Here is a 12,673-nt window from a genome sequence, read left to right as displayed (position 1 = left end):
CGAAGGGAATTTGAGAAGGAAAGGACGGACCAAGTGATGGCCAAGCACTGGACGTACTGGCCATGTTGACCGGGACGTACGGGCCGTGTTGTCCGAGATGTACTGCTCGAGTCAAACGAGACGTACCAAGCGATAGTACCCGAGGAGTCAAGAGAACTGTCCGAATAGTGCCGTAAGGGGAGCGTCCGGGCAAGACAAGAAAAGTCGAGAACGGACGAGGACGTTGGACGAAGGGACGCATTTTGTCGGAAAAAGGAGGAGACGTACGCTTTGCGAAAACTGACCAATCGCGTTGCATGCATTCATGCAGAGATAATTTTGGTGTTTTACATGGAGTGTCACAAGCTAATTGGGCGGTGAGTTACACGCGCCACATGCAGCCAAGAGAAAAGCCACTTGTCGAATCGCACTAAAGAGGAAGGAAGAAGAATCGCGCCTATAAATAAGTGACTCGCGACTTCATTTGATCATTTTCTTCCTTTTGCTCTCAAATTTCTCACACATCCAAAGTCTTGTTTCTCTAAAAATCGAGAGAGAGACCGTGAGTAACTGTCAAGAGAAGACCGAGGGAGTGATCGAGAAAGAGATCATAAACTTTCGCCGAGAGAAGACCGAGAAGAGAAGGAGTTGTGNTTATAAGGGGGGGAGAATGTAATGACCCTCACCAAGAAGTAAATTTCAAAATAAAAGTCCCTGGCCAAAGGATTAAAAAGGGCGTAAAAGGAAGGCAAGGAGGGAAGGTAGAAAAAGTACAGAAGGAATGTCCGAGAAATTCTGGACAGATCAAAAAATGGCCGATGGTACCATGTACCATGTACTGTACCACGTACGTGTACCGGACGTATCAGACGAACGCCGAAGGGAATTTGAGAAGGAAAGGACGGACCAAGTGATGGCCAAGCACTGGACGTACTGGCCATGTTGACCGGGACGTACGGGCCGTGTTGTCCGAGATGTACTGCTCGAGTCAAACGAGACGTACCAAGCGATAGTACCCGAGGAGTCAAGAGAACTGTCCGAATAGTGCCGTAAGGGGAGCGTCCGGGCAAGACAAGAAAAGTCGAGAACGGACGAGGACGTTGGACGAAGGGACGCATTTTGTCGGAAAAAGGAGGAGACGTACGCTTTGCGAAAACTGACCAATCGCGTTGCATGCATTCATGCAGAGATAATTTTGGTGTTTTACATGGAGTGTCACAAGCTAATTGGGCGGTGAGTTACACGCGCCACATGCAGCCAAGAGAAAAGCCACTTGTCGAATCGCACTAAAGAGGAAGGAAGAAGAATCGCGCCTATAAATAAGTGACTCGCGACTTCATTTGATCATTTTCTTCCTTTTGCTCTCAAATTTCTCACACATCCAAAGTCTTGTTTCTCTAAAAATCGAGAGAGAGACCGTGAGTAACTGTCAAGAGAAGACCGAGGGAGTGATCGAGAAAGAGATCATAAACTTTCGCCGAGAGAAGACCGAGAAGAGAAGGAGTTGTGTCGAAAATGAGACGTCAAAGAGGAGGAGTCTTGTCGAAAGAAATCGAGAGAAGAAGAAGGAGATCCTGTCGAGAAACCCATTGTTAAAGGACGAAGTTTGGTCGAAGAGATCGTCGAAAAGAACCGGAGTTAGTGACAAGAAAGAAAGACCAAGAGCGAGACGTATCTTGTGATCGAAGAAGGCCGCGGACGAGTTGGCGGTTCCGGACCACAAAGCGAGACGCGGTACGGTTGAGTAAGGACGAGAGCGAGAAGCGGTTGTCGCGAAGGTTGTCTGATTGAGTGGTGCGGTGAAGTCCGGCAAGCATCAACGCGTGAAAAGGTGAGTGCTGCGGTAATGCATGCATGTAAAATTAGTTTAATTTTGTTGCATGCGATTCATGGTAGGCTTTATGAGAAGATAACCATGTGTAGGTGAGTTCTGCGGTAGTGCATGTAGGTGAGTTCTGCGGTGATGCATGTAGGTTAGATGCATGAAGAACTGGTTTTAAAATGATGCATGCATATTATGGTAGCGAATTATGAAGGATTTAATTGGTTAAACCGAAATGAACTTGCATGCTAAATCGGACAAGAAGATTCATGAGTTTAAATAGAAATGGCCATGCACACTTAATCGGACTATGAGGATTCATTAGGTTAAATCAAAATGGCCTTGCATGCGTAGTTTTGGACTTAAGGATTTAAAATGGTTAAATCAAATGGTTGCATGCGTTTTAGGACTTGCATGCATGTAGAATAATCTTAAGTTGCTTGATTGTGTTCTTGCTCCTTGTTGATTATTGTATGTTGTGATTCTTGCTTGAGTTCAGGATTGTTTGCTTGACCTAGCATTGCTTGAATTGTTGTGTGTTTTATTTTAGCTTAGTCTCTTGAATCGGTTTCTCGAGTTTTAGCTAGAATAGAAGTCGATATCTGTTTCCAAATGCGGTTGTCACGCGTGAGTTCCCGATGACCACTCACGCGGGGACACTGTCACGGCTAGCTAGCTACTAGCGTGACTGCTACATGATGATGTAGCATAATTGCGGGCTCATTGCTGGTGACCTTTGTGGTCTCGGCATGGGGGATGGTATGGAACCGGAACAGATTATCGAGGGCCCTTAGGTGAAAAGAGTCTAGGGTATTCCAAGAAATCCTTGTAGTATTCTAGATGTCTTTGTGTGGTGGTAAGGTTAAGGATTCTAGCGTATTGCAAGTGTTTTGTTGTTCATACTAGTCGTCCTTGCGAGTCGTGTAAGAGTTAAGAGTCTATTGTGTCCAAGTGAGCATGCTTACGAGCAGTCCTTGCACCTTTAGTCATCTTTCTCTGTGAGTAGCGAGTCTAGATCGTTCGAGTCGAGTCGTAGTGATCTAATCTCTCTCACTTGTGTATGGTTTATTTTGCTTCCGCTATTGTTTCTGTTGCGTTGCTTTGATTATTGGCTGTGTTTATTTGCTAGTTGGTTTAGCTGTTGTGATAGCTTGCTTGCTTGTTTATTACCTTGTTGGGGTAGTCGGGTTGGGAAGTAGAATCCTGTTTAGGATAAAGGGGTACCCAGGCTCACTGAGTAATCTTAGATTACTCATGATAATATTGTTGTTTTGCAGGAAGCCTAAGTAAGTCTAGAGCTGGAGCAAACATTAGGGTACCGGATGGGGTTTTCTTGTGTTCTTTGTAAAAACCCTATATTTTCATAAGTGATTTATGATAAATTTTCCGACTATCTCTATGTATTGCTTTAATGATTTATTTTAAATGTAATAAACTATTGAAGTAATATATTCGGTTTTCGGNAGGAGTCTAACGTATTGCAAGTGTTTCTTGTTCATACTAGTCGTCCTTGCGAGTCGTGTAAGAGTTAAGAGTCTATTGTGATAATATTGTTGTTTTGCTGGAAGCCTAAGTAAGTCTAGAGCTGGAGCAAACATTAGGGTACCGGATAGGGTTTTCTTGTGTTCTTTGTAAAAACCCTATATTTTCATAAGTGATTTATGATAAATTTTCCGACTATCTCTATGTATTGCTTTAATGATTTATTTTAAATGTAATAAACTATTGAAGTAATATATTCGGTTTTCGGAAAAGCATGGCAATTTTGCAAATGGTACTCGGCCTTGTCCGGGTCAACACAACGCACCAGGTCACGAGGGTTGCAAAGCCTAAGTAGTCTCGGTTGCGGGTGGAATTGTGCCAAGGAGGACCGGTCAGGAAGTCTGCAGCTTCCGTCCCTCGACTGGATCACCTCGGTACAGTTCCCAAAGTAGCGTCCCGTGGCTGTCCGATGACCTGCGTGGTTATAGAACGGTTCGGGGGCGTTACAGACATCCCATGTATGTTGTGCCTCCAAAGCATCAACCTCAAACGTAGCAGCATCTCGCCACACTTGGAGTTGCATTGCCTCATCATATCATATGTATTAGGTTCAATTTCAGCCAAGATAGCGGCAAGAAAGACTGCATGATTGGCAGAGAAACGATCATAGGTGACATAATTTGCTATAGGTAAGTGACCGTACCTGTAGGAGAAGATGAGGCGGAGATAGAAGAGGGTGATGGGGGGAGATCGTTTGTGAGTAAATGATACGAAACCTCATATCCCTGCAGTCGCTTAGATTGAACTTTATGGCGATGTCCTCTGCCAAGCTGTTCTGTCGACTGTTCAACAACATGTACTTGTGGCAAACCCGGAGTCGCAACATCAGCGCTCCCCCTGTCATCAACCGTCGGACTAGGAGAACCATTGCCATTATCAAGGGAAGGCAATATACCCACAGCATTATCCGAAACACATTCCTCTATTTCAACTCGCACCTGCGATGTTGGCCCGAAATCATCATCATCAGAAAACAACTGCAGAAGTGGATAAGGACTAATAGTGTCACGCTCTGCAGTAGCCGTCGTGGATAGTGGAAACACTGTCTCATGAAATTGAACATCACGAGAGACAAAAAAACTCATTTGTCTCTAAATCGTACAGGGTCCATCCTTTCTTGTCGTACGGGTAACCTAAGAAAACACATTTGCGACTCCTTTCCCCAAATTTATCCTTATCCCATGAGATCTTATGTGCATAAGCCAAACATCCAAACACTTTCAAACTGTCAAATGAAGGTGGCTTGCCATATAACATTTCATAAGGAGTTTTACCTTGCAATAACGGCGTGGGAGTTCTATTGATAAGATAACTTGAAGCAATAACACATTCTCCCCAAAACTTCACCGGTAAAGAAGCTTGAAACATCAAAGAACGTGCAACATTAAGGATATGTCGATGTTTCCGTTCGACGCGTCCATTTTGTTGCGGTGTATATACGCAAGACGTTTGATGCAGGATCCCCTCCTTATCAAAATATCGTTTTAAGCAGGTGAACTCAGTGCCGTTGTCAGAACGAACTGCCCGCACTTTCTTGTCAAACTGACGAGTGACCATGGCACAAAATTTCTGCAAACATTCAGAAACTTCTTGTTTTTCAAGTAACAGATAAATTCAGACGGCACGGGAATAGTCATCCACAATAGTTAGAAAATAAACAGCTCCTGACATAGACGGAGTGCGATAAGCTCCCCAAATATCGCAATGGATTAAATCAAAAATTGCATTTTCTTTATTATGACTTTCAGAAAATGAATCCCGAGTTTGTTTAGCTCGATAACAAATATCACAACCCTCGTCTGTTTAAACAGTTTTCCCAACACCAAAAATACTAGATAAATAAGATAGCACACGATCAGATGGATGCCCAAGACGTCGATGCCACAGCTCACGTTGATCACTGCTCGTTGTTTTGTTTGCTTGACCGCCAAAGACTTCTCTGAACTTGTAAACCCCATCACACTCTTCACCCGCACCAATCATCTTCAAAGTACGGTCCTGCAAAACACACACGTCCTCAGTAAACGTAGCAAACCCTTTAGTTGTTTTAAGTAGTTTAGCAACAGAGATAAGAGAACACGTCAAATCTGGAGAGTACAACACTCCATTTAACCATACATCGCCACCTAAACATATCCGTCCTTTTTTTTCAGCCATAGCCCGATCTCCATCGGGAAGTCGTATAGCACAAGGCAATATCGATTGTATATCACTCAAAAGATCGATATTTGAAGTCATATGGTGTGACGCACCAGAGTCTATGATCATATCTGTCTTACTAGAAAGTTTTGATGTCGTGGGTGCTGTCTTATGTTGATTGAGAAGGCTGATCAAGGATGTTAGCTGCTCGTCGGTAAATTATGGTAGAGAGGCCCGATCTAACTCCTTGCGTGTGGTTGCCGCCGAGTTTGCGATGGGTTGAGCGAGTGCTGAATTCGCAGTTCCAACCTCAGGATGAGTCTCAGCCACATTCGCACGAGCCAGATGAGAACTTCTTCCCCGACCAAAACTTCCAACCATTCCTCCCCCTCTCTCAAAACGTCCTCGACCTCCTCTGTTTCCAGCCCCTCTTCCTTCACCATAATTTCTACCACGTTCATCCCACCAATCTGGATACCCTTTGATCTTGAAACAGTCAGAGAGAGCATGACCATATTTACCGCAATGCGTACATGTAACATCCTTTTCGCGATATTGAAACTCCCATGTTTTCCCTTTGCTCCCAGCTTGAATCGCAAAGCCCACCGCATCAACACGTTCTTCCGTGCTTCGAGTGATACCTTGCTGTCTTTCATCTCTCACCACTCGCTGATAAACTTGAGACAGTTTTAACATCGGTTCCATGTTTGTTAAAGTAGATCGTATTCCACCAAAACGAACATCATCTAACCCCATTAAAAACTGATTTGTACGTTCTTCATCTCTATCTTGTTCAAGGTGTGCTGCCAATTCACCGCATGAACACAACTTCAAAGGCTTGTACACCGCCAGCTCATCCCACATCTTCTTAAGTCTTCCAAAATAAATCATCACACTATCTCCTTTCTGTTTGCAGTTCGCTAATTCTGATTTCAGTTCATGTACTCTTGGTCCATTCGCAACCGAGAACTGTAACCTCAAATCTTCCCACAACGTGTGTGCATCATCCACCATTGAAATCGTTGTTTTCAACGTCGGCTTGACTGTATTCATCAGCCATGCCACAATCATTGAATTAAGAACCTCCCACTGCTCAATTTCTTCCGCCACAACTGGTTTCTCCAAAGTCCCATCAATAAAACCCAACTTTTGTTTAGTACGCAAGGCATTCCGCACATGCTTAGACCAATCTTCATAGTTGTCCCCTTTCAATTGCACCGTGGTGATCAAGCTTCCCGGTCCTTCGGACGGATGCAAGTAAAGAGGCGAGGATGTGGCCATTTCGGACACCCTCACAATCTCTTTACCTTTCCCTTCAGTAGTCGTAGGCTTCTCTGTGTCTGTCATGATTGAAACCGTTCACAAGAATTTTGGATCTAGGTTAGGCTCTGATACCATGTAAAGTTAGGAATAGAACGGCTCCAGTCTATTAAGATGTGTTACATAGCGTATATATACAAGCATGAGAACCCTAAGGTATTAGACTAAGGAAACATAAATACAATGTATATTTACACACCGACCCCATAATACTACTTTCTAATTCCTATAAAAATCCATCCATCAGGGAAAATCATCGGTTAGCAAAATAATAACTTTAGAAGCAAAAAAGCATTAATTAATATCTAAGGATTATGGATGTTATTAGGGTGTGACAAATCAGATAAAGTATATATCGTCATCGATCGATCTCCACCATATCCACAATCATCGATCAACCTCTAAACAATGACTATAATTAAGAAGAAGATGAAAGAATTACATACTACCTCGGGACCAATTTGGCGTAACTTCGAGGCAAACCTTGGTTTCATTTTTTTTTTTCTATTTTTGTTGCTTTGGTTTCTTTATGATTTAAGTTTACCCACGCCTCTATATCCACCCGACTGATTCATTTATGGGCCTCCTCAACCCAAATCTATATCAATTTTTGAAACGAAACTCATACATTAATGAAATCTACTTAAACGCTTTCTTATTTTTCTGGCAAAAAAAAAAAAAATGTAACTTTTTATATATTTTTATTTTCTTTTGTCGATAATTTCAAAATTTAATTAAATTTCTTATAATAATTTTTAATTTTCTGCTATTTAAAAAAAATCTTAACAATCCGATTAACCCAAAAGATTTTAACCAAAGTCATCTCCATGCCTATCACTCCTATTAATTAAAAAGATTTTTAACAAACTAACATTAATTTTGTAGAAAATTGCTTAAAAAGATTTTTAACAAACTAACATTAATTTTGTAGAAAATTGCATACACGTAATATTGGAAACAAGACAAATTAATTCAAAACTTTATTGTGATTCAGCATTCATTCACATAATTTTTTTCCACAAAATATCTACTTTATTCCATTTAAGGATTGTCAATACATACGCAAATGGTTGCAAGGTTGAAGAGATTGAACCGGTTGAAAAAAATTATTCAACCAATTTTCACTATTTGCATTAAAAAGGTTGAAGAGGTTGGAAAAAATTATTCATCCCGTTCAACTTAAAAAGTTGAAAAAACTATAATTCTACAGCAAAAATCTTCAACTTGTTCAACCACTATTTTAGAGATGAATGCGTTGAATATTATTAAACCCAATTTTGTTTAAACTTTTTTAAAAATTTTATGCAACCATTTGCAGCCATAGAGTCTCGTAGCCACAATGGCTGAGTTATAGAATCAGAGTAAAAAATGATTTCAAGACAACCAAATTTTGCCAAGTTATAGGCAGAAAACTATTACATTCTCTCTTTGTAAAGAGAAAGTTAGCTGAAGTAAATTTTCAAGTCCAGTAATGAACATCTTGAATCAGGTTTGTCAGAGCTTTATTACTCAAAACACCATTGACCACGGATCCATGTTTGTTGTAAACCAACTAGCAATGCTTTCGTTTCTGCTTTGAGTGGTATCCCAACATGACCTAAATTCGTTGAACCCCAAACAAGGAGCGTGCCGCTGTGAATTCGAATTACCCAACCCTTCTGTTGCCTGGGAATTATTTAATATCAAAAGCTGCATTAAAGGTTCATTTCACTGAAGGGTGGTGTGGAGCTGTCCACTACTGTGTTCGGTGATCAGAATTTATTATAGGAGTCATCTTAGTGAACACAATGTTAATCCAATCTTGTGTTGAGCTTGTAAAACAGTTTTAGTAGCACTTTCACACTTTCTTTGTAATTGTTGAAAACATAATCGTTACACCAAAGAAGCCAAAAAGGTTGTAAAGCATCATAAATAGAGATGTCTTGATGAGATGAATAAGTTATGAAATTGGAGATGTTTTCCTCAGGATCTTCCAATAATGCAGAGTTGGATAGGCGCCAGACCAAAGTAGCAAAGGGACAGGTAAAAAGAGCATGGTTTATGGTCTCATACTCCTGACGACATTGGGAACATGTCGATTCAATGTTCATGCCTCTGGTTCGAAGTCTGGTGGTAGTAGGCAGGACTAGAGAGATAGTACGCCAGAGAAAATGTTTTATTTTCGACATTACGCATAGCTTCCATATTTTATACTTTAGTTCCACTAAACCATGAGGGATGTTCGGGTGAACATTGTCCTCTAGAGGATCATGAGTTAGGAGCCAATATCATGATCTGACTGTGTAATCGCCCCAGAAGGTATAATTCCATATTAATTGATATGGTTTTTCTTCTTGTAGAGAGAATTGTTTTTTATGATCTCCTGGTCTCCATGGGCTACTAAAGAAGATAATTTAGCTATGTCCCAAGACCATTAATTATGTATCATGTTTGACAATCAAATCTTGTAAAGGAAAAGAATCTTGTAGAAATTTTGTAGAGATTGGGCGTGGTGGATGAACGTTAACCATGTTGTCTATGCCCACACGAATAGTTTTGCCCATTTCCCACAATGAAACTTGATCCTTTTTTCAAAAGAGCTATTCCAGTTTATAGAGATGACCAACCATAAGATTGGTTTCTCCGAGCCTTTGCATCATGTACTGAATCATCTTGCTTTTTTTTTTGTTAAAGGATTTTCTTGAATTATAAATCGTTTACAAAGGAGCCTGCATAACCATTCTACTAGTACGACGATACAGAAATAGAGGGGGAAAGAAGTAGAGAAAAGATGCCAATTTCCTAGGTGGTGAGTCGCACTAGTGCCTAACCCAACATTGGAGAAGTGAAATACGGTCTGGGTTGTAGAGAACCAGGCTATGAGCTCTGCTCTGAATCATCTTGCTAGTATCTAGCTTTAATAACATTGGCAAATAGAGAATTTGGATATTGTTCATATTAGTCGTCATGGCCAGCCATAAGATTGGTTTTTTTTTTTCTGAGCTTTTGCATCAAGTATTGAATCATCTTGATATTGATAATATCTAGCTTTCATAACACTAGCAAATAGAGAATCTGGATATAGTATTAGTGGCCATGCTTTTTTTTGCAAGTAAATCATCATTGAATTTTTCTAAATCTTGAAAGCCTAAACCCCATCATTTATTTGATCATTTATCTCCAATAACTATCCTTTAAATTCATCACGTAAATGTTTTACAGAAAATAAGTCAGATTAATAATATCATTTTAAATATTTTAAGGACTTTATTTTAAAATTTTGTCTAATACCCTTAGAGTTTGTTTACAATAGCTTGTGAAATTCATGTGTACACTGGTAAAAAAGATTGAGTTTGTATAAAATACGTTCTCAAATTATAAGCAAAATGTAAATAAAACATAAGCAACATATTAGAAAAAAGATATTAAAATAATGAGATTTTTTTTTTTTTTTTTTTTTTNGAGGTATCTTGAGGCAAGCTATGTCACCAGGCAGTCCTAAAATTGCCCATCTCCTTGTTTTTGGATAGAAAGTAACCGGTCTCTGATTTGGAGGTCAAGTCTTCGGGCAAGTTGAGCAGAAGGAATAGCGGGTGTCCCATTTTGTCGATTGTTGCGTTCTATCCACACTGAGTGGGCTGTAAGCTGAAAGCTGTATCGAAGTAGAAAAAGTTTGTCCTGACCCAGTGATGTATCTGTGAGCAGCGGGATGAGATGAGTCCAGGAGTTTGTGTAGCGCGTGAGAAGCAACTTTGAGCTGAGACCCGACCAGACCTCCCTCGAGTAATGACAGGTAAAGAACAAGTGGTCCCTAGTTTCCATGGCGCGATTGCAGAAGATGCACTGTGTTTGAGCTCCCACATTCCATTTCTGCATTCGGTCACCTGTTGAAAGGCGATTCTTAAGAGCAAGCCAAACCAGGAACGAGTATTTAGGTGTAGCATGCTTAAACCAAACTCCTCTATTCCAAGTGTTCTTCGTTTTTTGTTGTCTAATGGCCTCCCAAGTATCCTTTGTGCTAAAACTGGTCTGATAGCAGTCTCCCTTACCCTTCCAGAGCACAATGTCATCCCCTGTCCCTAGTTCTTGTGTACGCAACCGATCGATAATCTGCTCTACCTGGTTGAACCACGCATTGCGATGGTGTCGTCGACGGTGAGTCGTGACAACCTCCGCAACGGTTGCGTAGAGACCGATACCCATGTCAATACAGCCTCGCTGTCCTGCAGTAACTATTAGGCAGCCGAGAGAGGACCAGTTATCATGCCAAAATGAAACCTGCGAACCCCCATGCACCTCGTAGGAAACAAAATCATAAGCAAGTTGACGATATTTCAGGATCTTCTTCCACATCCAAGACCCTAAAGTAGTAGTCTCCTTGATTGACCAAAATGATCCTTTATTAATCAAGTAGATTCGCAACCATTGAGCCCAGAGGGACTTTGTCGAGAGCAGTCTCCAAATAAGCTTTAGACAGCTTACTTTGTTGGCTTCCTTCAATGATTGCAAACCTAAACCCCCTTCTTCCTTTGGAGTACATACCTCACACCATGCCGCTTTGGCCTTTTTTGGGTTCAAACTGGGTCCTGACCACAAAAATGCAGAACAGAGACTATCAATTTCATGAATGCAGGAACTGGGTAGCCTGAAAGCAGACATCCAAAAATTAGTCAAGCTATGAATAACAGAAGCGATAAGTTGTAGTCGTCCCGCAAACGAGAGGTGTCGTGTTGTCCAACTGCGTATGCGATCCTTAACACGCTCTATGAGAGGCTTGTAATCAGAGGTTGTCATCCGCTTGGTGAGAAGAGGCAGACCAAGGTATCGAACAGGTAGATTGCCTGAAGCAAAGGGGAAAGAAAGAAGGATATCCTCTCTGACCGTGTCACTAACACCTGCCATATACAGAGTCGATTTCTCCAAACTAATCTGAAGCCCAGAAACCGCTTCAAAGTGCTCAAAAATCTGCAAAGTACCCTCAATTGAACTTTTAGTGCCATTTGTAAAAACCAACAAGTCATCAGCAAAACACAAGTGTGTTAGCAGCAGCTTTTGACAGCGGGGGTGATAGCCTATGCGTTGCTCCAGAGCCGCCTTATCCAACAAATGGGACAGAACATGCATACAAATAACGAACAGATAGGGAGATAGAGGACAGCCTTGCCTCAGTCCTCTCGCACTACGGAATAGACCGGCCAGTTCACCATTGACCTGCACTGAGAAAGAGGCTGTGGTGACACAGAGTTCAATCCATTTGATAAACTGCGGAGGAAATCCTAACGCAGAAAGCATGGAAAGCAAGAAAGGCCATTGAACTGAATCAAATGCCTTTGATATGTCGATCTTTATAGCACATCTGGGAGTAATAGTGTCTTTGTGATAATCTTTGACCACTTCCGAAGCAAGCAGGACATTTTCCATCAACAGTCTGCCTCTGACAAAAGCGGATTGATTAGGAGCAATGAAGTTTGGGAGTAAGAGCTTCAGCCTATTAGCAATTATTTTCGAGATTACTTTATAAATCACATTGCAGCAAGATATAGGTCGATAATCTTTCATTTCCTTAGCCTCTGTCTTCTTAGGAATGAGAGCAAGGATTGTTGTATTGACTCCTTTAGGTATGAAACCATACACGAAGAAAGACTGAACTACGACAATAAAATCTTCCTTGATAATACACCATGTCTCCCTTAGGAACACCTCAGTAAACCCGTCAGGTCCCGGGCTTTTATCTCGCGGCATAGCAAACAACACATTCTTAATCTCTTCTGCAGAAACCTCTCGAACAAGTTGAGACTTGTCAGCCTCCGAACAGCGATAAGGTAGCAGTTCTTTCAATTCCTCCTCAGACATACCTGTGTACTGGGACGGCTTATGAGTAAGGAACTCACG

The sequence above is a fragment of the Camelina sativa genome, chromosome 3 (genome assembly GCF_000633955.1).
Source record: "Camelina sativa cultivar DH55 chromosome 3, Cs, whole genome shotgun sequence".
NCBI classification, from domain to species: Eukaryota; Viridiplantae; Streptophyta; class Magnoliopsida; order Brassicales; family Brassicaceae; genus Camelina; species Camelina sativa.
This window is presented reverse-complemented; position numbering follows the sequence as displayed.